The following is a 24,340-nucleotide window of genomic DNA, read 5'->3' as shown; positions in this document are numbered from 1 at the left end:
ATACTGTTCATCTCCATCGTCGACCTCCTCCAGCCTCCACGGGCTCCTGTTCATCCAGCCTCCACCGCGCGCTACTCCACCGGCTACTGTTCAACCACCCCTCCACGGGCACCCCTCCACCGTCTACTGTTCATCCAGCCCTCCACACCACGGAGTCCTGTTCAACCACCCCTCCACGGCCACCCCTCCACCGTCTACTGTTCATCCAGCCCTCCACACCACGGGTTCCTATTCATCCAGAGGCAACGCCACCGCTCACTGTTCATCCAAACCCCCCCCCCCCTCCCGCAACGCTCACTGTTCATTCCAGAGGCAACATCGATCGGTTTCAGTTAGCAGCAGTAGCGAAGGAATCGCTCCATCGGGTTCAGTTAACAGCCATCGATCGATCGCTCGGGTTCAGTAACGTGTAGCCTGCAGTGCAATCGCTCAGGTTCAGTTAGAGCCCAACACATCGCTCGGCTTCAGTTAGAGCCAACGCCTCGCACACACGCGCGTACGCACGAGAGAAACGCGCATCGCTCCGCCCCCGACCTCCCACCGTAACCGACAACTCCCCGAAATTTTCCTCCCCCTCGCTTCTACCACGGTTTTTTCCGTCATGGACGGCCCAAAGAATGTCATGCAGCTGCGTCTCCGGCCCGCCCAGGACGAAAAGTCCATTTTCTGTCATAATTTTTTGTCATAGAAGTAGGAGCCCATCACATCTATGATGATACCGGGTTTTGTCACAATTATCGTCATAGAAGTGTCATATGTATGACAGGAAAAAAATTCGTTCAGCCCAAAATGTCACGGATGTGTCTTTTTTTTGTAGTGAGGATACGCCGTGGTTGTCCGTATACTAGTCTAGTGTATCCGTGTCGTGGGAGTGAAGCTCCACGCGAGCATACGCGCACATAATTTTACCTTTTTAGTTAAAATGTGTTCAAAATATAAACATTTTCGTCGGGTTTGTATGAAATCCGTCATGTTTATATGATATTCGACCATTTTTGCATGAATTTTGTCCGGTTTGTTGAAAAGGTTTTTGAAATATATGCTGTTAGGATTGGATGGCGGCCTCCTGCATCCTTGTCCGCGAACTGCCCCCCTTCTCGCGTCCACGGACGGATGCGGGAGGAAATTTACGGGTCGCCATTGGAGATGTCCTAATTATATAGGCATGTGAAACAATATATTACATAAACATATTTTGGAAGTAATATAAATGGATTATATATGAAATTACACGTTTTTTATGAAAGAAAACAAGAAATTGAAAAGGAACAAAAAGTAAAATTACTACCAAAATATAAAAAAGAAATATGAAAAGAAGTAGAGAGAAAAAAGGAAGCGCCTAGTCATGTTCTTTTTCCCACGAATCAAATGATCTAAAAAAATACTAAGATACTTTTTTTCAAGAAAAAAAAAACTAGGATTCAAATCCGCATACTCATGCCCTCTCTGTAAAGTGCTATTGTGAGCTTGGACTCACATGATCTCGGATGAACAGTAAATTCATTCTTTTGACTGATATTTGCTTTGAATGCATGCAAATTTTAACATAGAATCACATTTGTAGGTGTGTGAAAAAAAAATTGATGCTCGAAATGTTTCAATATAGTGTGAAACCGTCGGTGCGCCAAATTAACAATCCACTCATCAGGCGGCTACTTGGAGACCAAATTGTCTCTGTGTGGGCACTCACCACCATCGTCGGTATTGTCTGCATAGTGCAGCAGCTAGCTTAATTAGCAAGGAGCTAGCGTCCCATCGTCACGCGCCTTCACAGACATTATCTATAAACGGATAATGTATAGAACTATAAAAAAAATGAAAGAAAACAAAAAAATTAAAACGAACAACAAGAATTACTCCTACTACTAAAAGCAAACAGGAAATATTAAAAGATAGTAGAGAGAAAAAAGGAAGCTCCTCGGCATATTTTTTCCCACATGAATCAAACTATGTAAAAAAATTCTAGGATTCAAATCCTTATGTATTTAAAAAAAACTTATCTAATGGATATGGTGTGAAACCGTCGGTGCGCGAAATCAACGATCCACTCATCACGCGCCTGCTTGGAGACCAAATGGTCTGTGCGTGGGCACTCACCACCTTCATCGGTATGCTCGAGATGCCGCGTGGGACCTGCTCGGCAGCCTCACACAACGGGCAGCTTCGTCCCACCAGCCACACAGCAAGCAACAGTGCATCGTGCAGCAGCTAGCTTAATTAGCAAGGACAAGTCCCCATCGTCACTCGCCTTCACAGACCAGTGTCCCCAGCCCCTCTCTTTCTCTCCCCACGGCAGCGCTGCACAAGCGTGCTCCATTATTGGTGTCCCCAGCGCCATTGCTCCTCTTCCTCCGCCACCAAACACCAATCACTCAGCTGCTTCTTCTTCACCAGAGAGCAGAGCAGAGCAGATCCAGAGTCAAGGCGGCGAAGGGGAGAGACGGGGTCGGAGAGAGATGGCGGGGGTGGGCGTTGGGACGGGGGCGATGAACCTCCTCGGCAAGCTCACCGCCTTGCTGGGCGACGAGTACAATCTTCTCAAGCGGGTCCGCAAGGAGATCCAGTTCCTTGAGCGCGAGCTCACCGGCATGCGAGTCTTGCTGGAGAGACTAACGGGCATGGAGGAGAAACTCGACATCATGGCCAAGGGCTGGAGAGACAGAGTGCGCGATCTTAGCTACGACATAGAAGACTGCATCGACCGCTTCATGGACCGGCTTGGCAGCGGCGACGCCAAACCAAAGTTCATGAAGAGGACTGCGCATCGGCTCAAGACTCTGTGGGCGCGCCATGACATCGCAACCCAGATCAAGGAGCTCAAGGCTCGCGTCATGTAGGAAAGTGAGCGCCGTGACAGGTACTACATTTTTCGTAACTCTGGCACTTTTTTTTTTGCTGTTGTTGTCGAGGATCTAACTCTTGCACTTGTATGTATTTCTGGATGATGCAACATGAGCTTAATTAAGTTTTTACTGTAAAAATGATGTATTTCTGGATGATGCAACATGAGCTTAATTAAGTTTTTACTGTAAAAATGATGCTAGGTACAAGCTTGAAGAGAATTACTACAGTGCAACGAAGACGGTGGAGATAGACCCGATAACTGCTATCCATGAGGAGGTCAAGGGCTTGGTGGCAATGGACGGCCCAATGAAGCACGTCATTGCCTTGCTGATGGATGAGAGTAAAGAGTTGAAAGTGGTGCCGATTGTTGGATCAGGAGGGCTGGGGAAGACGACCCTGGCCATGGAAGTCTATCGCAAGATTGCATTAGGAGGAGACTTCCAGTGTCAAGCTTGTGTGTCAGTGTCGCGCACACTTGATCTGGTGAAGCTCCTCAAAGATATCTTGTCTCAGATCGATAAAGATGCGTACAAAGATTGTCAGAATTGGGAAAAGGAACAGCTAATCCGTGAAATCAAACATATCTTGACAGGAAAGAGGTGCGGAGTATATAGATGATTTGTTTTATTTCCCCTCTTTATACAAGCACCTAGCATTAATTGATTCATATATTTGGACGACATGAACAATTATTATTATTTAAAGTTACCAGGCTAGATCAAATGGTCATCTCTATAGCTGTATTGAGTATGTTTAGTTCCTCGAACATCTAGATTGTTTTCGCATTACCTCAAACTAGCCGACCCAGTAACTGTTGATGACAAACACTCATTCATCTTAGCTTCATAAACAGGCACACATAAAAAAAGTTCACTTCAGTTCAACCCACCAATGCTGGATCAGTCTGATTTACTTTCCTCTTTGGGCCATACTCCTTCTCAATCAAAAATGTCCTTACTAATAGCTCGATTGGTGATAGTTAACACACAACTCCACTTTCCTCTTCTTTTTATGCGTTGGCGCCTATTTCTTCCGTAACTTCTAAAATTGCCTGGGTTGAAGTGTTCTAATTTCAGACTATACCCAACAAAGACGTTGTCCAGGCTGCTGAAATAGTACTTCAAAAAAGAAATAGTACTTCATTTTACCCCGACCCAAACCACAACCGTTTTATGAACGTCACTCCTTTCTTTGGACAAAGCTTTATTGATTCTAAAGATGTTCTGAAGGTGATGCAATAAATCGATTAGAATTCAAACCTGAGCCTTAACATCAAATCCAAATCGTGGCAGTTTCATCTCGTCTGGATGGCTGCGTGTGCAAGGCGGCATGGCTCCATGTGCACACAGGATGGAGAACAAAGGACAAAATATAGGTCCCACAAAAAAATTGGATGGCATGTAGCCAAGACATCACATGAATCATTATGGTTGCAAATAGTTGATGTTTGTGCTTCTACTGCTAGTATTAGGGTTCGAGATTGAAACTCAAACTTGACACTAGTTTAATGGGTCAAGTAGACTTATTTCTTTCTTCTATTAATAATATGTCCTGTAGTCCCTTGATGTGCTTCATATACTTTTGTTTTCACTTACCATCGGGATGCAATGAGTTAGTACTTCTAACATTTTGATTGATGCAAGAAAAGGTTACGGAAATGTAAATATGAAACATTTATGTATCTCTTTGCATATATCAAGTTAAGTGCAAGTGAAATTCATCACAATAATGACAATGCTTAACAGTACACAATCTTGACTGCAGGTACTTCATTGTTATTGATGATGTATGGAAAGAACAAGATTGGAAATTGGTCAAGGCAGCATTTCCTGACAATAATAATGGTAGTAGAATAATTGCTACTACACGACCGGTGAAGCTAATCTATGTTGTTCCATATCCAATGAGCAACCATATCAAATGGCACCTCTAGATGATGTTGATTCTCAAAGATTGTTCTTTAAGAGAATTTTCTACTAAAATGATTCATGTCCTTCTGAACTGAAAGAAGTCTCTGCTAGGATTTTAAAAAAATGTGGCGGACTGCCACTGGCTATAATTACATTTGCAAGTTTGCTTGCCAGTAAGAAACATAACAAGGATGAATGGGAGAGACTGCAAGATTCCATTGGTACTGGTTCTTCGTTTGATAAGGATGGGAACTTAAAAGGGGTGAAAGATATATTGTTACATAGTTACCTGGATCTTCCCCACCACCTGAAGACTTGTTTACTGTACCTGTGCTTATATCCAGAGGACTCCATGATCAATATTAAAGTGCTGAAATGGAAATGGATAGCAGAAGGATTCATTGCTACACAATGGGGAAGTTTGGATCAAGTAGCAGAGAACTGTTTTAATGACCTTGTTAATAGAAATATGATCCAGCCAGTTTATGGTAATTATGACACTTCGGTGAAATATTGTAGGGTCCATGATATGGTGCTTGACCTTATTATATCTTTATCAGACGAAGAGAATTTTGCAACTGTCTTAAATGGGCGTGTATGCAATTCTTTCCCAAATAAGATACGTCGTCTGTCCATGCAATCTAGTGGCAAAGAGCATAAAGGGGCAGTTGGGGCAATTACAGAGACCAAGATACATGTTCGCTCACTGACTATCTTTTGGCAAGTTGAGCAGATGCCCCACCTTGTGGACTTCCATGCTTTGCGGGTGTTGGATCTTGGAGATTGTAAATGGTTGGAAAACAAGCATGTAAAACATATAGCTAGTTCGCGTCAGCTGAGGTATTTGAGAATTGGCACTTCTAAGATTACTGAGCTTCCTTGTGAAATTGGAAAGCTGCAGCACTTGGAGACTCTGGATTTGAGATACTGTTATTCACTTCCAAGACTTCCATCAACCGTGGCGCAGTTACGGAAATTGGTGCGCCTATTTGTCAATCGCAACACACTATTGCCTGCAGGTGGGTTCCGTAGTCTGCACGCCTTGGAGGAGTTACGCTTCATGCAAACCGACGACCTAGTAAGATTTGCGGAGGAAGTAAATGAGTCGGGCAAATGCAACCTTCGGTATCTTCGTACTGATATAGAGACAGCCACGCGTCTGTTCTGTAACCCATGCTACACATACCCGTGCCTCCAAGTTCTTAAAATTCAGTCAGGTTTTGGAAAGGTTCCCAGGGGAATGACCTCCCTCGAGAATCTCATGAAACTATGCATAGAGGTCATGGAATTTGATAAGGAGGATCTCCAAGTTCTCATGGGCATGCCTTCTCTGGCTCATCTGGAGCTTGAGATAACAAGAAGGGCCATTAATGAAAAGCTGATCATTGGTAGTGACGGATTCAAACTGCTAAAGGTCTTCTGCTTCCGCTATTCACTCTTCCTTACTCATGTTACAGTGAAATCACCGGGTGGACTGCGGCTAACATTTGCACCAGGTGCTATGCCAGCACTCCGTTGTCTCCGTCTTGACTTGAGCCCAATGTTGATCGCATCCGACTTTTATGCAGACTTGGGTGTCGAGCATCTTCCAGGCCCTGCAGAGCTCGAGGTCCAAATCAATTGTTTCAGAGCAGCTCCAGGCAGGGTGAAGGCTCTGGAGTATTCCATTGAGAAAGCAACCAACTTGCTCCCCAAGTGCATAATCCGTGTCAGCAGAGTCTGTGAAGATCAGATGTATAAGGATGACAAGGAGTGGACCAGAAACGAGGGGCAATTTTTATTCACTCCTACGAGTAGCAATTTTTTATAATATGTCCTACACCCATCTTGAACAGCAGTTCGTGGATCCAAGTCAAGTAATGCATCTGGAGAATCCAGTCCTGCTACTTAATCTGCAAAGTCTGCAATTCAACTGGCCAGCCATCAGCATTTGGTTCCAAAAGTGACTCTGTTGAGCGGATCACATGTACTCAAGGTGATTTATCTGTAGTGTGAGCTAGTATTTTTTTTTCTTCCTAAATCTGTCGCCAGCCTCCCTCGTTTGCTGGGTTGCTTGAGTTAGAACAGACATTAGTAGTAGATATGTTTTTAATTCGCTGTTGGGGAAGCTTGTGTTGTGTAGCACCCCTGAGTTCTATTTAACTCTTGTGGTGGCAAATCCATATATGTTGTTGTTTGTGTACGATTTACGCAGGCCAAACTGAGCTATGTGTCTTGTGTGATATCTCTGCATTTGATTGGGGCAAAAGTTCAGAGCTATTCTCTGCCATCATGTAATTGTCACCTGCGACTGACCGACTAGATCGGTGGTGAGCTCGCCCGTCAAAATTCAGACATTAATTAATGCCGATCTGGTGATCTCGACCAAAATATAGGTGCTACATTCTGTCCAACTCCCCACCTGCACCGAAAGCATGCAAGTCGCCATCCAATTCCAAATGATCGAGAGTTCAGGACGCACGACTTGTAATTTTGGAAGCGATCTCTCTAGAGTCAAAGCTTCCGGCATGTCGATCCAGTCGTCAGGTTGGTCCCTTGCTACTCTGCTCGTAAGTGTTGGAATTCCACCGCGATAATTGAAGTAAGCACGGCTCTGCACTGGGACTGAACATGCTACCCTTGTCCACTGATCTGCCGTTTTTGTATCCACAGGATGGTTCAAGAAGCTTTTCAACCATACATTTGATGCCAGACACTCCTTTTGCCCTGGCCCAGGCAGTGGTGTTGGCCCATACGTTCTCTAGACAGAATTCTTGCACCATCAAGGGCATCTTTTACGCTGCCTATTGCACAGCTATCACACGGTACGAGTCTAACGGAAAACCTCATAGATAGCAGGCATAAGGATGAGAAAACAGAAGTACACTGAAACCACTGAATGTCTCAACATGACTGAAAAATAATACTGAAGAAACATAGTTGGTGTATCAGAAAACAAAACGCTGATCTCAACATGACTGAAAAATAATAATCTCTAGCTTAGATAGTAAAAAGGAAATTTAGAACATAGTCTCTAGCAAGAGAAATAGAAGCATACAGAGACTTACCGAAGAAAGGTTTACAAGCATTTTCTTGCCTGTTCATCTGGTTTCAAGTCCTGAAAAGATGAAACATGGAGTGCAAAACTGAAGAAGTCTAAGCACCTAAGGAGGGGTCAGCAAAAACTGAATGTTTTCAATTAAAAAAAGTGTCTGAAAGTCTCCCATTTTGGTATGTGTGAACAGAGAACGGGAAAAAAGAAAGGAGAAGCATCTCTTTCCTGAAGAAGCCAAATAATGTACTGCAGCCACATAAAAGCAAGACAAAATAAATTTACTACTTCATCACTTGATAAGCTGCTTTGTTCGTAACTTTCATCTCTTTTGATAATCCAAAGCAAGAATCATCCCCTGGATGAGTGTGAACCCCACCAGGCAATCTTTATGTGCCATGTCAACAAATAAATGGATTGGGATAAAAAAAACCAGCAGAATCAATTGTCTAAACACAATAACCAATTGCTCCATGCTGTCGATTCAGGACATGTAAATATAGCAATTTGTGACAGAATGAGGTCATGAAACCATAAAAATACAGAGTATGCCTTTTAAATCCACCTTAAATTTAGCACAGGAAAATATAATGTAAGTAATTTTACTTGGTTTTCTTTTATGAGAATAGAAGAATGGTATAAACACAAGATATCAAATTTAAAATCCGTGAAATAAATGAATTCTGTGAATCAACCATACATTCTTGACTAAACTAGCAGACAAGGTTGCACATATTAGTTGTACTCTACAGGTGCTCTCAATGACCTGCTAACAAAGTGGTAATGACTAATGAATTGTATGCCAGGAAATAAACTTTACACCGCACTCTTTTAAACAAAGAAATACAAGGCTATGTTTTTTCATCAAAGCAAGAGGTAGAGACACAAATATGTTAGTTATAGGCTTGTAGCCTACACATGGTCTAAGCTTATAATGACTTTGAGCAGAATAGAAACAACAAGTACGAACTAAGCATAACAGACAACTAGTACTACCATTCAAGGGTCTTGTACATTTGCAAAATCAATTTTAATCTTTGGCCCAGGCACCACCTCCTCAATCCTGGGTTGCTCCAGAGTCTGGCACAAATCAATACCATTCCTGAAGTGAGTAGACCATTCTGCATAGCGTCATAAGGGTGTGACAACACAGACAAGCAAGGGCGGCCCACGTTGTTTTGGCTTTGGACAGAGGGTGACACAATCTTCAGAAGGGCTACCTAACACACTTGGAGCATCCACACAAGGATCTGTCAAAGGGATCAGCAATTGACAAATTATGGGTATGCACATGGTCAGTGAATTTCAGGTCCATATCATCTTTTAGTTCAATTCGAGCGTCTTGAGAAGCTCTATTCTCAACTTGTAGCTGCCTATGTTGATAACAAACCCATTCGTCGTTGCCAATGTGAAAGAATCCGATTTCCATTTCTTTCAGCACTTTTGCATTCAAAATAAAGAACTTAGCAAGGTTAGTAAATGCCCTCCTGTCACCATTGTAATTCTTCAATGCCACTTTTTTTAGATGGAGCTCAAGGCACCGAACTGGATCCAGTGGACCATGCTTCCACACATAATTTACATCCTTGTGCCGATTCAACTGGGGATAGGAAAAATATATGATATAAAGATAGTTGTTAACAAATTGGCAGCTAAATACTAGTAATTCACAAGATTATAATTCTGAACCAATGTTGTTTTGACATTTCTAGCAATAAATATGAGTACTCACAATGACATAGAGTTTCTCCAAGCAGGGGAAGCACTTCAAGAAGTCAATAACCACACCCAGATTAGGGCCCATAGAGTCAAGAACCAAAATCTTCATTGAGTGCATTTTGGTTGTCAAGCTGACAGCAATCATCTTCTGGAGAAAAACAAAACAAGTGCGATGTAAGAATAATAGCATGCCTAGAGGAATGGTGAATGCACGATTGTCCTTGTCCTTGCTGCTACCTGAAAGACAGTGGTTCCAAGGTGGAGTGTGGATATGCGCTCAGACAAGAAGCCAAGTATCTCCAGTTTAGGAGCTCGGATCACTCGTATGGTCGCCGGACTAGAGTCTAGATAAATCGGTATCAACCTCTCAAGGCAAGGGGCGTCCTCAATGACCAGCTCCGGGAAGGTGACGACGCCTTGAGTGTGAGGAGCATAGAAGCCGATGCTCCTGAGCGTCGGCGAGCTGATGCAAAGGCGACCAAAGCCCATGTTGTGCAGCGAGACGCTTTGCAGAATAGCGCAGGCAGAGATCATGCTTTGCAGAGATGCTGATGTCGTAGAGGATGAGCTGCTTCAGGTGCGGGAAGCTCGGCGGCGTGGCCAGGTCAGGGAATCGGCAGCCGCCGAGGCTGAGCACGCGCAGGGTGGGCGCGAAGCGGGTAAGCGAGTGCTGCGGCAGCGGGTAGTACTGGTGCTTCTCCAGGTTGGTGACCTCGAGGTCCTGGAGGCCAGTGAGGGAGCCGGAGCGGAACCAGCCGTCGACCTCGCCCAGGCTGTCGGGGGAGAAGACGAGGTGGAGCGAGAAGCGGCGTGCCGGGCCGGGGTGGTCAGAGAGGATCCTGAAGACCAGCGCGGCGCGCGATCCGTCGCCGGAGAGGCCACGAGATGCCACGAGGTTGAGCGGCGCGTTGGAGGAGCGCCAGAGGGGGCGCCAGCGGCGGGAGAGGGTCTGCGTACGCGCGCCGTCTTTGGTGGGGAGGAGGGAGAGGACGGTGCCGAGCACCGCGTTGGGAAGGCGGCTGATGAGGTCGAGGTCGAGGACGATGCCGCCGCCGCCACTGCCGTCCACCAGCGGACCCCGTAGGTCGTGCCTCTTTGGAGTGTGCATTTCGGGGATGCCCGCCGCCGCGTCCTCCCTCACAAGCAAAACATGATCAAACCCCAGAACTCATTGAGTCTTAATCACATGGTGATGTAAACTAGTTTAGTGACACTAGTAAACTCTTTGGATGTTGGTCACATGGCGATGTGACCTATCAGTGTTAATCACATGGCGAGTGAACTAGATTATTGACTCTAGTGCAAGTGGGAGACTGTTGGAAATATGCCCTAGAGGCAATAATAAATTAGTTATTATTATTATATTTCCTTGTTCATGATAATCGTTTATTATCCATACTATAATTGTATTAATAGGAAACTCAGATGCATGTGTGGGTACATAGACAACACCATGTCCCTAGTAAGCCTCTAATTGACTAGCTCGTTGATCAATAGATGGTTACGGTTTCCTGACCATGGACATTGGATGTCGTTGATAACGGGGACACATCATTAGGAGAATTATGTGGTGGACAAGACCCAATCCTAAGCATAGCACAAAGATCGTGTAGTTCGTATGTTAAAGCTTTTCTAATGTCAAGTATCATTTCCTTAGACCATGAGATTGTGCAACTCCCGGATACCGTAGGAATGCTTTGGGTGTACCAAATGTCACAACGTAACTAGGTGGCTATAAAGGTGCACTATGGGTATCTCCGAAAGTGTCTGTTGGGTTGGCACGAATCGAGACTGGGATTTGTCACTCCGTGTAACGGAGAGGTATCTCTGGGCCCACTCGATAGGACATCATCATAATGTGCACAATGTGACCAAGGGGTTGATCACGGGATGATGTGTTACGGAACGAGTAAAGAGACTTACCGATAACGAGATTGAACAAGGTATCGGTATACCGACGATCGAATCTCGGGCAAGTACAATACCGCTAGACAAAGGGAATTGAATACGGGATTAATTGAGTCCTTGACATCGTGGTTCATTCGATGAGATCATCGTGGAACATGTGGGAGCCAACATGGGTATCCAGATCCCGCTGTTGGTTATTGACCGGAGAACGTCTCGGTCATGTCTGCATGGTTCCTTCCCGAACCCGTAGGGTCTACACACTTAAGGTTCGATGACGTTAGGGTTATAGGGAATAGATATACGTGGTTACCGAATGTTGTTCGGAGTCCCGGATGAGATCGCGGACGTCACGAGGAGTTCCGGAATGATCCGGAGGTAAATATTTATATATGGGAAGTCATGTTTTGTTCACCGGAAAAGTTTCGGGTGCTATCGGTAACGTATACCAGGACCACCGGAAGGGTCCCAGGGGTCCACCAAGTGGGGCCACCGGCCCCAGAGGGCTGCATGGGCCAAGTGTGGGAGGGGACCAGCCCCAGGTGGGCTGGTGCCCCCCCCCCACTAGGGCCCAAGGCGCCTAGGGTTTGGGGAGGGGGCGCCTCCACCTTACTTGGGGGGCAAGTTTCCCCCTCTCCCCCTCTTGGCCGCCACCCTAGATGGGTTTTGGGGCTGCCGCACCCCTTGGGGTGGGAACCCTAAAGGGGGCGCATCCCCCTCCCTCTCCCCTATATATAGTTGAGGTCTTTGGGGCTACAAACACAAGAGTTTCCACCTCTCCCTGGCGCAGCCCTACCTCTCTTTCTCCTTGTCTCTCGCGGTGCTTGGCGAAGTCCTGCTGGATTGCCACGCTCCTCCATCACCATCATGCCGTTGTGCTGCTGCTGGACGGAGTCTTCCTCAACCTCTCCCTCTCTCCTTTCTGGATCAAGGCATGGGAGACGTCACCGGGATGCACGTGTGTTGAACACGGAGGTGTCGTCCATTCGGCACTAGGATCTCCGGTGATTTGGATCACGATGAGTACGACTCCTTCAACCCCGTTCTCTTGAACGCTTCCGCTTAGCGATCTACAAGGGTATGTAGATGCACTCCCCTCTCTGTCGTTGCTAGTTTCTCCATAGATAGATCTTGGTGACTTGTAGGAAAATTTTGAATTTCTGCTACGTTCCCCAACAGTGGCATCATGAGCCAGGTCTATAGCGTAGATTCTATGCACGAGTAGAACACAAAGTAATTGTGGGCGTTGATTTTGTTCAATATGCTTACCGTTACTAGTCCAATCTTGTTTCGACGGTATTGTGGGATGAAGCGGCCCGGACCGACCTTACACGTACACTTACGTGAGACAGGTTCCACCGACTAACATGCACTTGTTGCATAAGGTGGCTAGCGGGTGCCAGTCTCTCCCACTTTAGTCGGATCGGATTCGATGAAAAGGATCCTTATGAAGGGTAAATAGCAATTGGCATATCACGTTGTGGTTTATTGCGTAGGTAAGAAACGTTCTTGCTAGAAACCCATAGCAGCCACGTAAAACATGCAGACAACAATTAGAGGACGTCTAACTTGTTTTTGCAGGGTATGCTATGTGATGTGATATGGCCAAAAAGAATGTGATGAACGATATGTGATGTATGAGATTGATCATGTTCTTGTAATAGGAATCACGACTTGCATGTCGATGAGTATGACAACCGGCAGGAGCCATAGGAGTTGTCTTTATTTATTGTATGACCTGCGTGTCATTGAACGATGCCATATAATTACTTTACTTTATTGCTAACTGGTAGCCATAGTAGTAGAAGCAATGAGTTGGCGAGACAACTTCATGGAGACACGATGATGGAGATCATGGTGTCATGCCGGTGACGATGATGATCATGGAGCCCCGAAGATGGAGATCAAAAAGGAGCAAAATGATATTGGCCATATCATGTCACTATTTTGATTGCATGTGATGTTTATCATGTTTATGCATCTTATTTGCTTAGAACAACGGTAGTAAATAAGATGATCCCTCATTAAAATTTCAAGAAAGTGTTCACCCTAACTATGCACCGTTGCGAAAGTTCATTATTTCGAAGCACTACGTGATGATCGGGTGTGATAGATTCTAACGTTCACATACAACGGGTGTAAGCCAGATTTACACACGCGAAACACTTAGGTTGACTTGACGAGCCTAACATGTACAGACATGGCCTCGGAACACAAGAGACCGAAAGGTCGAGCATGAGTCGTATAGTAGATACGATCAACATGAAGATGTTCACCGATGATGACTAGTCCGTCTCACGTGATGATCGGACACGGCCTAGTTGACTCGGATCATGTAATCACTTAGATGACTAGAGGGATGTCTATCTCAGTGGGAGTTCATAAGATGAACTTAATTATCCTGAACATAGTCAAAAGATTTTCGCAAATTATGTCGTAGCTCGCGCTTTAGTTCTACTATTTTTAGATATGTTCCTAGAGAAAATTTAGTTGAAAGTTGATAGTAGCAATTATGCGGACTGGGTTCGTAAACTGAGGATTGTCCTCGTTGCTTCGTAGAAGGCTTATGTCCTTAATGCACCGCTCGGTGTGCTGAACCTCGAACGTCGTCTGTGGATGTTGCGAACATTTGACATACACGTTTTGATAACTACGTGATAGTTCAGTTAAACGGTTTAGAGTTGAGGCACCAAAGACGATTTCGAAACGTCACGGAACATATGAGATGTTTCGAGGGCTGAAATTGGGATTTCAGGCTCGTGCCCACATCAAGAGGTATAAGACCTCCGACGATTTTCTTAGCCTGCAAACTAAGGGAGAAAAGCTCAATTGTTGAGCTTGTGCTTAGATTGTCTGAGTACAACAATCACTTGAATCGAGTGGGAGTTGATCTTCCAGATGAGATAGTGACGTCTCTCCAAAGTCATTGCCACCAAGTTGCTAGAGCTTCGTGATGAACTATAACATATCAGGGATAGATATGATTATCCTTGAGATATTCGTGATGTTTGACACCGCGAAAGTAGAAATCAAGAAGGAGCATCAATTGTTGATGGTTGGTAAAACCACCAGTTTCAAGAAGGGCAAGGGCAAGAAGGGATACTTCATGAAACGGCAAAACAATTGCTGCTCTAGTGAAAACCCAAGGTTGAACCCAAACGTGAGACTAAGTGCTTCTGTAATGAGAGGAACAGACACTAAAGCAGAACCACCCTAGATACTTAGTAGATAAGAAGGCAGGCAAGGTCGACGGAAGTATATTGGATATACATTATGTTAATGTGTACTTTACTGTACTCCTAGTAGCACCAGGGTATTAGATACCGGTTCGGTTGCTAAGTGTTGGTAACTCGAAATAAAAGCTACGGAATAAACGGAGACTAGCTAAAGGTGAGCTGATGATATATGTTGGAAGTGTTTCCAAGGTTGATGTGATCAAGTATCGCACGCTCCCTCTACCATCGAGATTGGTGTTAAACCTAAATAATTGTTATTTGGCGTTTGCGTTGAGCATAGACATGATTGGATTATGTCTATCGCAATACGGTTATTCATTTAAGGAGAATAATGGTTACTCTGTTTATTTGAATAATACCTTCAATGGTCTTGCACCTAAAATAAATGGTTTATTGAATCTCGATCGTAGTGATACACATATTCATGCCAAAAGATATAAGATAGTAATGATAGTACCGCATACTTGTGGCACTGAGTCATATTGGTATAAAACGCATAAAGAAGCTCCATGTTGATGGATCTTTGGACTCACTCGTTTTGAAAAGTTTGAGACATGCGAACCATGTCTATTGGTGTATATGCATGAAGAAACTCCATGCAAATGGACCGTTTGGACTCACTTGATTTTGAATCACTTGAGACATGCAAATCATACCACATGGGCAAGATGACTGAAAGCCTCGTTTTCAGTAAAATGGAACAAGAAAGCAACTTGTTGGAAGTAATACATTTTGATGTGTGCAGTCCAATGAGTGCCGAGGCACGCAGTGGATATCGTTATGTTCTTACTTCACGGATGATTTGAGTAGATACTAAGTATATTTACTTGATGGAACACAAGTCTGAATTATTGAATGGTTCAAGTAATTTCAGAGTGAAGTTGAAGATCATCATGACAAGAGGATAAAATGTCTATGATATGATCATAGAGATGAGTATCTGAGTTACGAGCTTTGGCACGCAATTAAGACACTGTGGAAATTGTTTCACAATTAATACCACCAGGAACACCATAGTGTGATGGTGTGTCCGAACATCATAGTTGCACCCTATTGGATATGGTGCGTACCATGATGGCTCTTATCAAATTACCACTATCGTTCATGGGTTAGGCATTAGAGACAACCACACTCACTTTAATAGGGCACGACGTAATTCGGTTGAGACGACACCATTTGAACTATGGTTTGGAGAAACCTAAGTTGTCGTTTCTTAAAAGTTTGGGGCTGCAACGCTTATGTGAAAAAAGTTTCAGGTTGATAAGCTCAAACACAAAGCGGATAAAATACATCTTCATAGGACACCCAAAAAAACAGTTGGGTATACCTCCTATTTCAGATCCGGAAGCAAAAGGATTGTTTCTAGAAACGGGTCCTTTCTCGAGGAAAAGTTTCTCTCGAAAGAATTGAGTAGGAGGATGGTGGAGACTTGATGAGGTTGTTGAACCATCACTTCAACTAGTGTGTAGCAGGGCACAGGAAGTTGTTCCTGTGGCACCTACACCAATTGAAGTAGAAGCTTATGATAGTGATCATGAAACTTCAGATCAAGTCACTACCGAACCTCGTAGGCTAACAAGGACGTGTACTGCTTCAGAGTGGTACGACAATCCTGTCTTAGAGGTCATGTTGCTAGACAACAATGAACCTACAGGCTATGGAGAAGCGATGGTGGGCCCAGATTCCAACGAATGGCTCGAGGCCATAAAATCTGAGAAAGGATCCATGACTTTGGAAGAAATACTTGATGGTCATAAGGCCGTTGGGTACAGATGGATTTTAAAAGGAAGACAGACAATAATGGTAAGTATCACCATTAAGAAAGCTCGACTTGTCGTTAAGATGTTTTCCGACAAGTTCAAGGATTTGACTACGATGAGACTTTCTCACTCGTAGCGATGCTAAGAGTCTGTTGGGATTATATTAGCAATTACTACATGATTTATGAAATCTTGCAGATAGGATGTCAAATCATTGTTTCCTCGACGATATCCTTGAGAAAAGGTTGTATGTGATACAACTAGAAGGTTTTGTCAATCCTGAAAGATGCTAACAAGCATGCAAAGCTCCAGCAATCCTTCTAAGGACTGGAGTAAGCATCTCGGAGTTGAAATATACGCTTTGATGAGATGATCAAAGATTTTGGGTTTATACAAAGTTTATGAGAAACTTGTATTTCCAAAGAAGTGAGTGGGAGCACTATAGAATTTCTGATGAGTATATGTTGTTGACATATTGTTGATCAGAAATGATGTAGAATTTCTGGAAAGCATATAGGGTTGTTTGAAAGGTGTTTTTCAATAGAAAACCTGGATTAAGCTACTTGAACATTGAGCATCAAGATCTATGAGGATAGATCAAATATCGCTAAATGGTACTTTCAAATGAGCACATACCTTGACATGATCTTGAAGGTGTTCAAGATGGATCGGTCTAGGAAGGAGTTCTTGCCTGAGTTCTAAGGTATGAAGTTAAGAGTTAAAGCTCGACCACGGCAGAAGAGAGAGAAAGGATGAAGGTCGTCCCCTATGCTTCAGACGTAGGCTCTATAGTATGCTATGCTGTGTACCGCACCGGAAGTGTGCCTTGCCATGAGTCAGTCAAGGGGTACAGGAATGATCCAGGAACGGATCATTGGACAGCGGTCAAAATTGTCCTTGGAGTTAATAAGGACATGTTTCTCGATTATGGAGGTGATAAAGAGTTCGGCGTAAAGGGTTACGTCGATGCAAGCTTTAACACCTATCTGAGTGACTCTGAGTAGCAAACCGGATACGTATAGTGGAGCAACCATTTGGAATAGCTTCAAGTGGAGCGTGGAAGCAGCATTTACAATATGACCTAGAGATTTGCAAAGTACACACGGATCTGAATGTTGCAGACCCGTTGACTAAAACCTATCTCACAAGCAAAACATGATCAAACCCCAGAACTCATTCAGTCTTAATCACATGGTGATGTGAACTAGTTTAGTGACACTAGTAAACTCTTTGGATGTTGGTCACATGGCGATGTGACCTATCAGTGTTAATCACATGGTGATGTGAACTAGATTATTGACTTTAGTGCAAGTGGGAGTGAGGGAGTCCTGTATTAGGGGGTGTCCGGATGGCCGGACTATGACCTTTGGCCGGACTCCCGGACTATGAAGATACAAGATTGAAGACTTCGTCCCGTGTCCGGATAGGACTTTCCTTGGCGTGGAAGGCAAGCTTGGCAATATGATATGAAGATCTCCTCCCATTGTAACCAACTCTGTGTAACCCTAGCCCTCTATGGTGTCTATATAAACCAGAGAGTTTTTAGTCCGTAGGACGAACAACAATCATACCATAGGCTAGCTTCTAGGGTTTAGCCTCTCTGATCTCGTGGTAGATCAACTCTTGTACTACCCATATCATCAATATTAATCAAGCAGGAATAGGGTTTTACCTCCATCGAGAGGGCCCGAACCTAGGTAAAAACATCATGTCCCTTGTCTCATGTTACCATCAGCCTAGACGCACAGTTCGGGACCCCCTACCCGAGATCCGCCGGTTTTGACACCGACATTGGTGCTTTCATTGAGAGTTCCTTTGTGTCGTCACCTTAAGGCCCGATGGCTTCTTCGATCATCAACCACGACGCGGTCCAGGGTGAGACTTTTCTCCCCGGACAGATCTTCGTATTCGGCGGCTTCGCACTGCGGGCCAATTCGCTTGGCCATCTGGAGCAGATCGAAAGCTACGCCCCTGGCCATCAGGTCAGGTTTGGAAGTTTGAACTACACGGTCGACATCCGCGGGGACTTGATCTTCGACGGATTCGAGCCACGGCCGAGCGCGTCGCACTGTCACAATCGGCATGATTTAGCTCTGCCGCCGGACAACGCCCGGAGCGTTGCTCAGGTGCCCGCTCCGACCATTAGCTCGGAGCCGGCTGCACCAATCGGGGACGGACGGTTGGACGCCGCCTCTGGAGCTGCAATCTCTACGGCGATAGATCCGGATATCAACCTAGTCCTTTGCGAGGCCTGTGACTCCAAGGTACCGGACTACTGTCCGGACTCCCAATCCTCCGCACCCCTTCCAATTGAGCCCGATCGGGCCATGATCATGGAGTTCACTACCGCGGACGTCTTTCAGCACTCACCCTTTGGCGATATCCTAAATTCACTAAAGTCTCTCTCTTTGTCAGGAGAGCCCTGGCCGGACTATGGTCAGCAAGGTTGGGATGCGGACGATGAAGAAATTCAAATCCCACCCACCACCCACTTCGTAGCCACTGCCGATGACCTAACCGACATGCTCGACTTCGACTCCGAAGACATCGACGGTATGGACGCCGATGAAGGAGACGGCCAAGAACCAGCACCTATAGAGCGCCGCACAATTGCCTCATCACACGATGTATGCATGGTGGACACACCTAAAAGAAGCAACGTCGAGGACCAAAAGGGCACAACCAGGGATCGTTCCCTCGAAAAATAGTCAAAGCGGTGGCGTAAGCGCCGCGCAAAGCCCCACCTCGACAAAGACCCAGCCATGGAGCAGGGGGAATCAACGGAAGACGAACATGCCATCGAGCAACTGCCCAAACAGGGCGGACAAACCGAACAATCCGTCCCCAGCAAAGATAATGGTCTGGACGACCTCACGCCGGACAAGTCGCTGGAGCACCGGAACCTCCACCAAAGGCTCGTTGCCACTGCACGTAGCCTGAAAAAGCAGAAGCGGAAGCTCAAAACAGCGGAAGATGCAATCAGAATAAGATGGAGCAAAGTACTCAATACCGCACACAAGTATGGAACAGTCATCACACAAAGAGCTATCCGAAGCGGAAATTATTACCGGAATTTGATGAAGAGGCCCTACAGCCCCCACAATCAAAAAACAAGGAAGTCACCAGGTCAGATAGATGACCCCATGATCGACCTCAATCAACAAAGGGCGCCGCATTCAATGCGGCACGCGAGCCACCCAAGGATTCGCATCAGAAAACCGGTCCAACCAGATCCATCTACGGGCCAAGAAAGCAAGCTCCATTGAGCAATGCAACACAAAAAATATCCGAACATCGCGGCACACCTACATACAGTGGCGCCGCACATCCCCTATGGTTTACCGATGAGGTACTGGATCATGAATTTCTAGCGGGATTCAAGCCCGTAAACATAGAAGCATACGAAGGAACAACAGACCCTGGAGTCTGGATCGAGGATTATCACTACAAGAAATATGTCAACTTGTGACCACCACTATTGGTCACTGAAAGGTCACAAATTTCCATTTGCGACCTTTTTGTGACCAAAAACAGAAGGTCAAAAGCTGGCCGTCATAAACTGACTATAGCGACCTTCTTCTGGAATGGTCGTAAGACGTTTACGACCAAAATATTCCTACTGTGGCGTTTTGGTCACTAGCAACCTCCCCCAGGCCACGTAGGCATCCAGTGTGGCAAGCTGATGTGGCACAAGATTCAGCCCGGTCCAATTCGATTTTCTACATGGGCCGAGCCCAACAATTCGGCCTTTTTACTGTATATTTTCTCTATTAATTTTCTCTAGCTACATGGGCCTAGCCCAACAATTTGGCCTTTTTATTTTATGGGTCATGGCCTTTTTGTACAACAGTTTTAGTTTTTTTTATAAAATGGGTCCACTAGTCAAACAGATCCCACTTGACAGGTTCTGATAAGTGGGTCCTAGCTATTAGGCCCAAATTCTTCATATTTCAATTTGACAATAAGAAAATAACTAGTAGTTAAATTGGCAAGGAAAAACACACAAGATACTTCAAATAACAATAGCCGGATTCAATACAAGCTCTACAAATGACACGTCCTACAAGCTGTAGCATACACAAGCTTATTTACAAGCTCTACAAATGACAAGTCCTACAAGCTGTAGCATTTACAAGTTCTACAAGTTACACGTAATACAAGCTTAGCTGATACAAGCTCTACAACTATGGGAATCAGTTACAAGCTCTACAAGTATTTTCTTGTTCTACATGTAGCTCCTTCAATAGCGATCAAATGCCGGCTCACTGGAGAGTCAGGACTGGGCCTTCCATGGACGCCCTGTTACATGAATCAGCTGATAAAAATTAGAAAAACTGGAGACAATATATTATGAACATTCCATTCAAAAAAGGAGTAACTCAGTTGAAGTGAACACATCAGCAGTTTTTCTCATTGAAGTGAACACAGCAGCAGTTTTTCTCATTGAAGTGAACACAACAGCAGCAGTTTTTCTCATTGAAGTGAACACAACAGCAGCAGTTTTTCTCATACAGTATGTGTCTTAATATAACTCCTAAGAAATGTTCACAACCTGAATTAACTACACTTTTTCTCATTGAAGTGAACACAGCAGCAGTTTAATCAACAACCCCATACTTTACTATAGAATGTTTCTTCTGAATGCATAGCTTAAAGGCGGGGCGGGGCTGAGAATCATCATAACAGGATATGTATATATATATATATATGTAGAGAGAGAGAGAGATCACCTTAACAATAGATGGTCGGCATCCTCGCCGGATCGGAGCAGCTTGTCCCTGGCCCTCCCCACGGGATGGTACCAAACTGCACACACACCAAGCAAGAGAGCACGCATCAGATCATATGAGAAAATGAACAAAAAATAGAGAGGAGGAGGAGAGGGGTCACCTTGGCAACAGATGAACAAACTTTGGTCATTTGGCTCTGTCCTCGCCGGATTGAAGCATCTTGTCCTTTGGCCCTGTCCACACACCAAGCAAACTGCAGAAAAAACACGCAATGAAAAACTGAAGATCACAGTGTATGGAAACTGAAGATCATAGTGATGATAACATACAAACAAAGGATCTTTGGCCCATCAAGTTTTAAGACAAAAAAAGAGCAAAACCAACAATGCTACAAATCAGAGATTACAGGAACAACAACAGAAGGTTGTTTAACAAGTTTGAACGGCCACTATATATAGCACAATGTATGTAATGTAAAATTTCTACATATGGTGTTCTCTATATATTTCACAAGTTTGAACGGCCACTATATATAGAACATAAATTAGTACTAGTTCTCTATATATGGTGTTCATTTATTTCAGCATCATATATATGGACTTTGAATGTAAACAAGCAGCCAGATTTAATTTCATGCCAAAATTTCTAGATAAGGCACAGATTAGGTGATGGTTTAAACTGTAGCACCAAACTGTAAAAACAAGCAAAGATTAGAGGATGGTTTCAAAAACTGCATATATATTCATCTACATTACTTCTTCGGTATAGTATAGTACATAGCATGGATGGGTTTGAGCTCAAATGTTTGCTTGCACGTTTACTACCCATATACTTAGGCACATGGAAAATCAACTACAAGCGGGAACACGATGAGTCAAAACAAGCTAGTAAGACACTAGCAGTAGAGCAACCATAATGTGAAGCAAACAGAGGAATCACAAGGTAATTCTACTAATTTCATTGAAAGAATAGTGGCAATTTTAGGCAGTGTGCTAGATGAGGTACAAACTGAATACTAGTACAGATTAAAGCAGGTTGAATGTTGAGCGGCACATATAATATGATGGTAAGAAAATGATGGCATCAAACAGATTGACAACAAGAATTTCTCAGCTTGGGCATGGAGAGCTCTGTATAATTGACAGATCCTCAAAGCAATTTTCATTACGTCAGGATTACATCAGTTACAGCTTACAGCTTACAGGTTACAGTACTAACATGTCCTGGGCGTCAACACATCCACTCTCAACACAGAGAAACACTTGAGCATTGGGATTAGTTTGTTCATGTGGGTTGCGATTGGTGCGGCAGTGCCGGTTGAACCCCCGGGTTCAGACCATTTCAGTTTGTACGGCATCAAACCAAACCACCCCAGTCCAGTTCGATTTTCTGTTCAACATAGACCAATCCAGTCCGTTCCTATTAAGCACCCATTTGAACCCATACGTACCAAACTAGCCCAAAGCAACAACAGAACCAAATAAACCAAACTAACCCGCCTGATTCCCATGTTGAATGGACAGCAAGCAAGCACGCACTCTATTTTGATAGTACAAAGCTGTGCAAGCAAGCACACACTATAACATGGACAACAAGTTCAGAGATTCAGTGTATAAGCGGAAACTGGGAAGCAATGATTCTCCAAGAACTCACCCACGAGGCCAGGATCGGCACTGGAAACAGGGACAACCAGTGCTGGAGGAGATGAGGGCGTCGGTTGTCACCTGTCAGGACTGGAGGCGGGAGCAGTGGCGTCTGTGCTCTAATGGCAAGGGACTGGAGACGGGAGCAGCGGTGCCCTAGTCTGAGTCGGAGAAGATGATGCCGACGTCCGTGATCCAAGCCCAGTGCTCCTGGCCGCCTCTCGCAGGAGGAGGCCACCCCGCCCGCCCGCCCGCCCGCCCGGAGGAGGTGAACTCCGGCGCATGCTCCCGCCCCTCACCATAGCCGGAGACCAGGAACACGGTGAACGCATATCTACAAAAAGGAGCATGAGACGAGGTGAGGTGAGGAGATGCTCCACGAAGAAGGAGGGGAGGGGCTTACCGGTGCTAGATCCAGCCACCTCTGGCCTCGCCGTCGTCGCATGTGGCAGATCCCGACGAAGTTAAAGTGGCGGCCGGAACCCTAGCCACGGGTGATGTTGCGGGCTTGCGCTAGAGGGTGTGAGACACGGATCTGACGGGAGGGGGGAAGAGCTCCGTGAGGGGAGCCCGGGGTGTGCTGCGCGCCGGCGAGAGCCGCCTCAACTCGCTGGAATCGAGTGGAGCAGAGGAGTCGCGGGAGGGAGAGAGAGAGGGCTTGCGGGGGAGAAGGGCTCGCGGTGAGGGAAGGGGATGGGAGATAGGAGGAGGGCATGGGGAAGGCCATGGACGGCGGGGAGCTCGGCCGGAGGGAGGTGGAGGCGGCGATCTAGAAAGGAGGAGGTGGCGGCTGCGATCTGGAAGGGAGGAGGAGTGGTGTGCGGGCGAATCTGGAAGGGGAGAGGAGGAGAAGAGAGTGAGGGAAAGAAAGGAGGCGGGGGGGGGGGATGTAAAATTACAATAGGGCAGAGGTAGGGTTTCGGGGATGGTGTGGAAGGGCTGATGACTGGTGTTGGATCCACGATCATCCGATGGTATTCGATGCATGATCCACATGATGCGTCCACGGACCAATCAGAATACAGTACGACGTTATGACCATCTAAATTGGTCAAAAAATTCATTTTCTATTTTTTGAGTGCGTAAATTGAATTTTTTAAATGACCTACCATATATTTGTTGCAAAATGGGACCAGTTCATTTTTATAATATATTAGGCCATATTTAATGTTCAATTGACAAAATGATTGGTTGTCAAAAGTTTTCATTTTCTTTGGACGAAAAAACCATTTTTAATTTTCCGAGTGCCCGAAAGGAGGTTTTTTTGTGAAGGAACTACCAAATAATTGTTGCAAAATTGGACCAAAACAATTTTCTAAAATACTAGGACATATTTAATGCACAATTGACAAAATGGTTGGGTGTAAAAAGTTTTGATCCACCTCTCGTGAAAAAGACAAATTTCCGCCGATTCAGCTGGAAGCTATTTATTTTTTACAAAAATCATTTCTAGGTACATAAGTATCTATTTAATTAGAGAAACACCAAAAGTTTTCCAAGATTCAACCACTAGCTAGGAACGGTCAAGCCCGCCGTTTTGACCGCATTTTGAAACGGGCATA

The 24,340-nt window shown here is 44.9% G+C and overlaps 1 long non-coding RNA gene and 2 pseudogenes across 1 annotated transcript; 1 reads left to right on the top strand and 2 right to left on the bottom strand.

The window, feature by feature from the left end:
* The first annotated feature begins 2,247 nt into the window (after nucleotides 1–2,247).
* LOC123146997 (disease resistance protein PIK6-NP-like) lies at nucleotides 2,248–6,978 on the top strand (annotated as a pseudogene).
* A 1,806-nt stretch (nucleotides 6,979–8,784) lies between these two features.
* LOC123082122 (F-box/LRR-repeat protein At3g26922-like) lies at nucleotides 8,785–10,612 on the bottom strand (annotated as a pseudogene).
* Nucleotides 10,613–20,441: 9,829 nt separating this feature from the next.
* Nucleotides 20,442–22,927, bottom strand: LOC123147008 (uncharacterized). Its single transcript, XR_006473019.1, has 4 exons — nucleotides 22,789–22,927; nucleotides 21,296–21,388; nucleotides 21,136–21,211; nucleotides 20,442–20,704 (listed from the first exon to the last, which is right to left on the bottom strand). It is a non-coding gene; the product is annotated as an uncharacterized lncRNA (long non-coding RNA).
* Between the last annotated feature and the right edge of the window lie 1,413 nt (nucleotides 22,928–24,340).

This window comes from Triticum aestivum, chromosome 1B (assembly GCF_018294505.1).
Source record: "Triticum aestivum cultivar Chinese Spring chromosome 1B, IWGSC CS RefSeq v2.1, whole genome shotgun sequence".
Taxonomy (NCBI): Eukaryota; Viridiplantae; Streptophyta; class Magnoliopsida; order Poales; family Poaceae; genus Triticum; species Triticum aestivum.
This window is presented reverse-complemented; position numbering and strand designations above follow the sequence as displayed.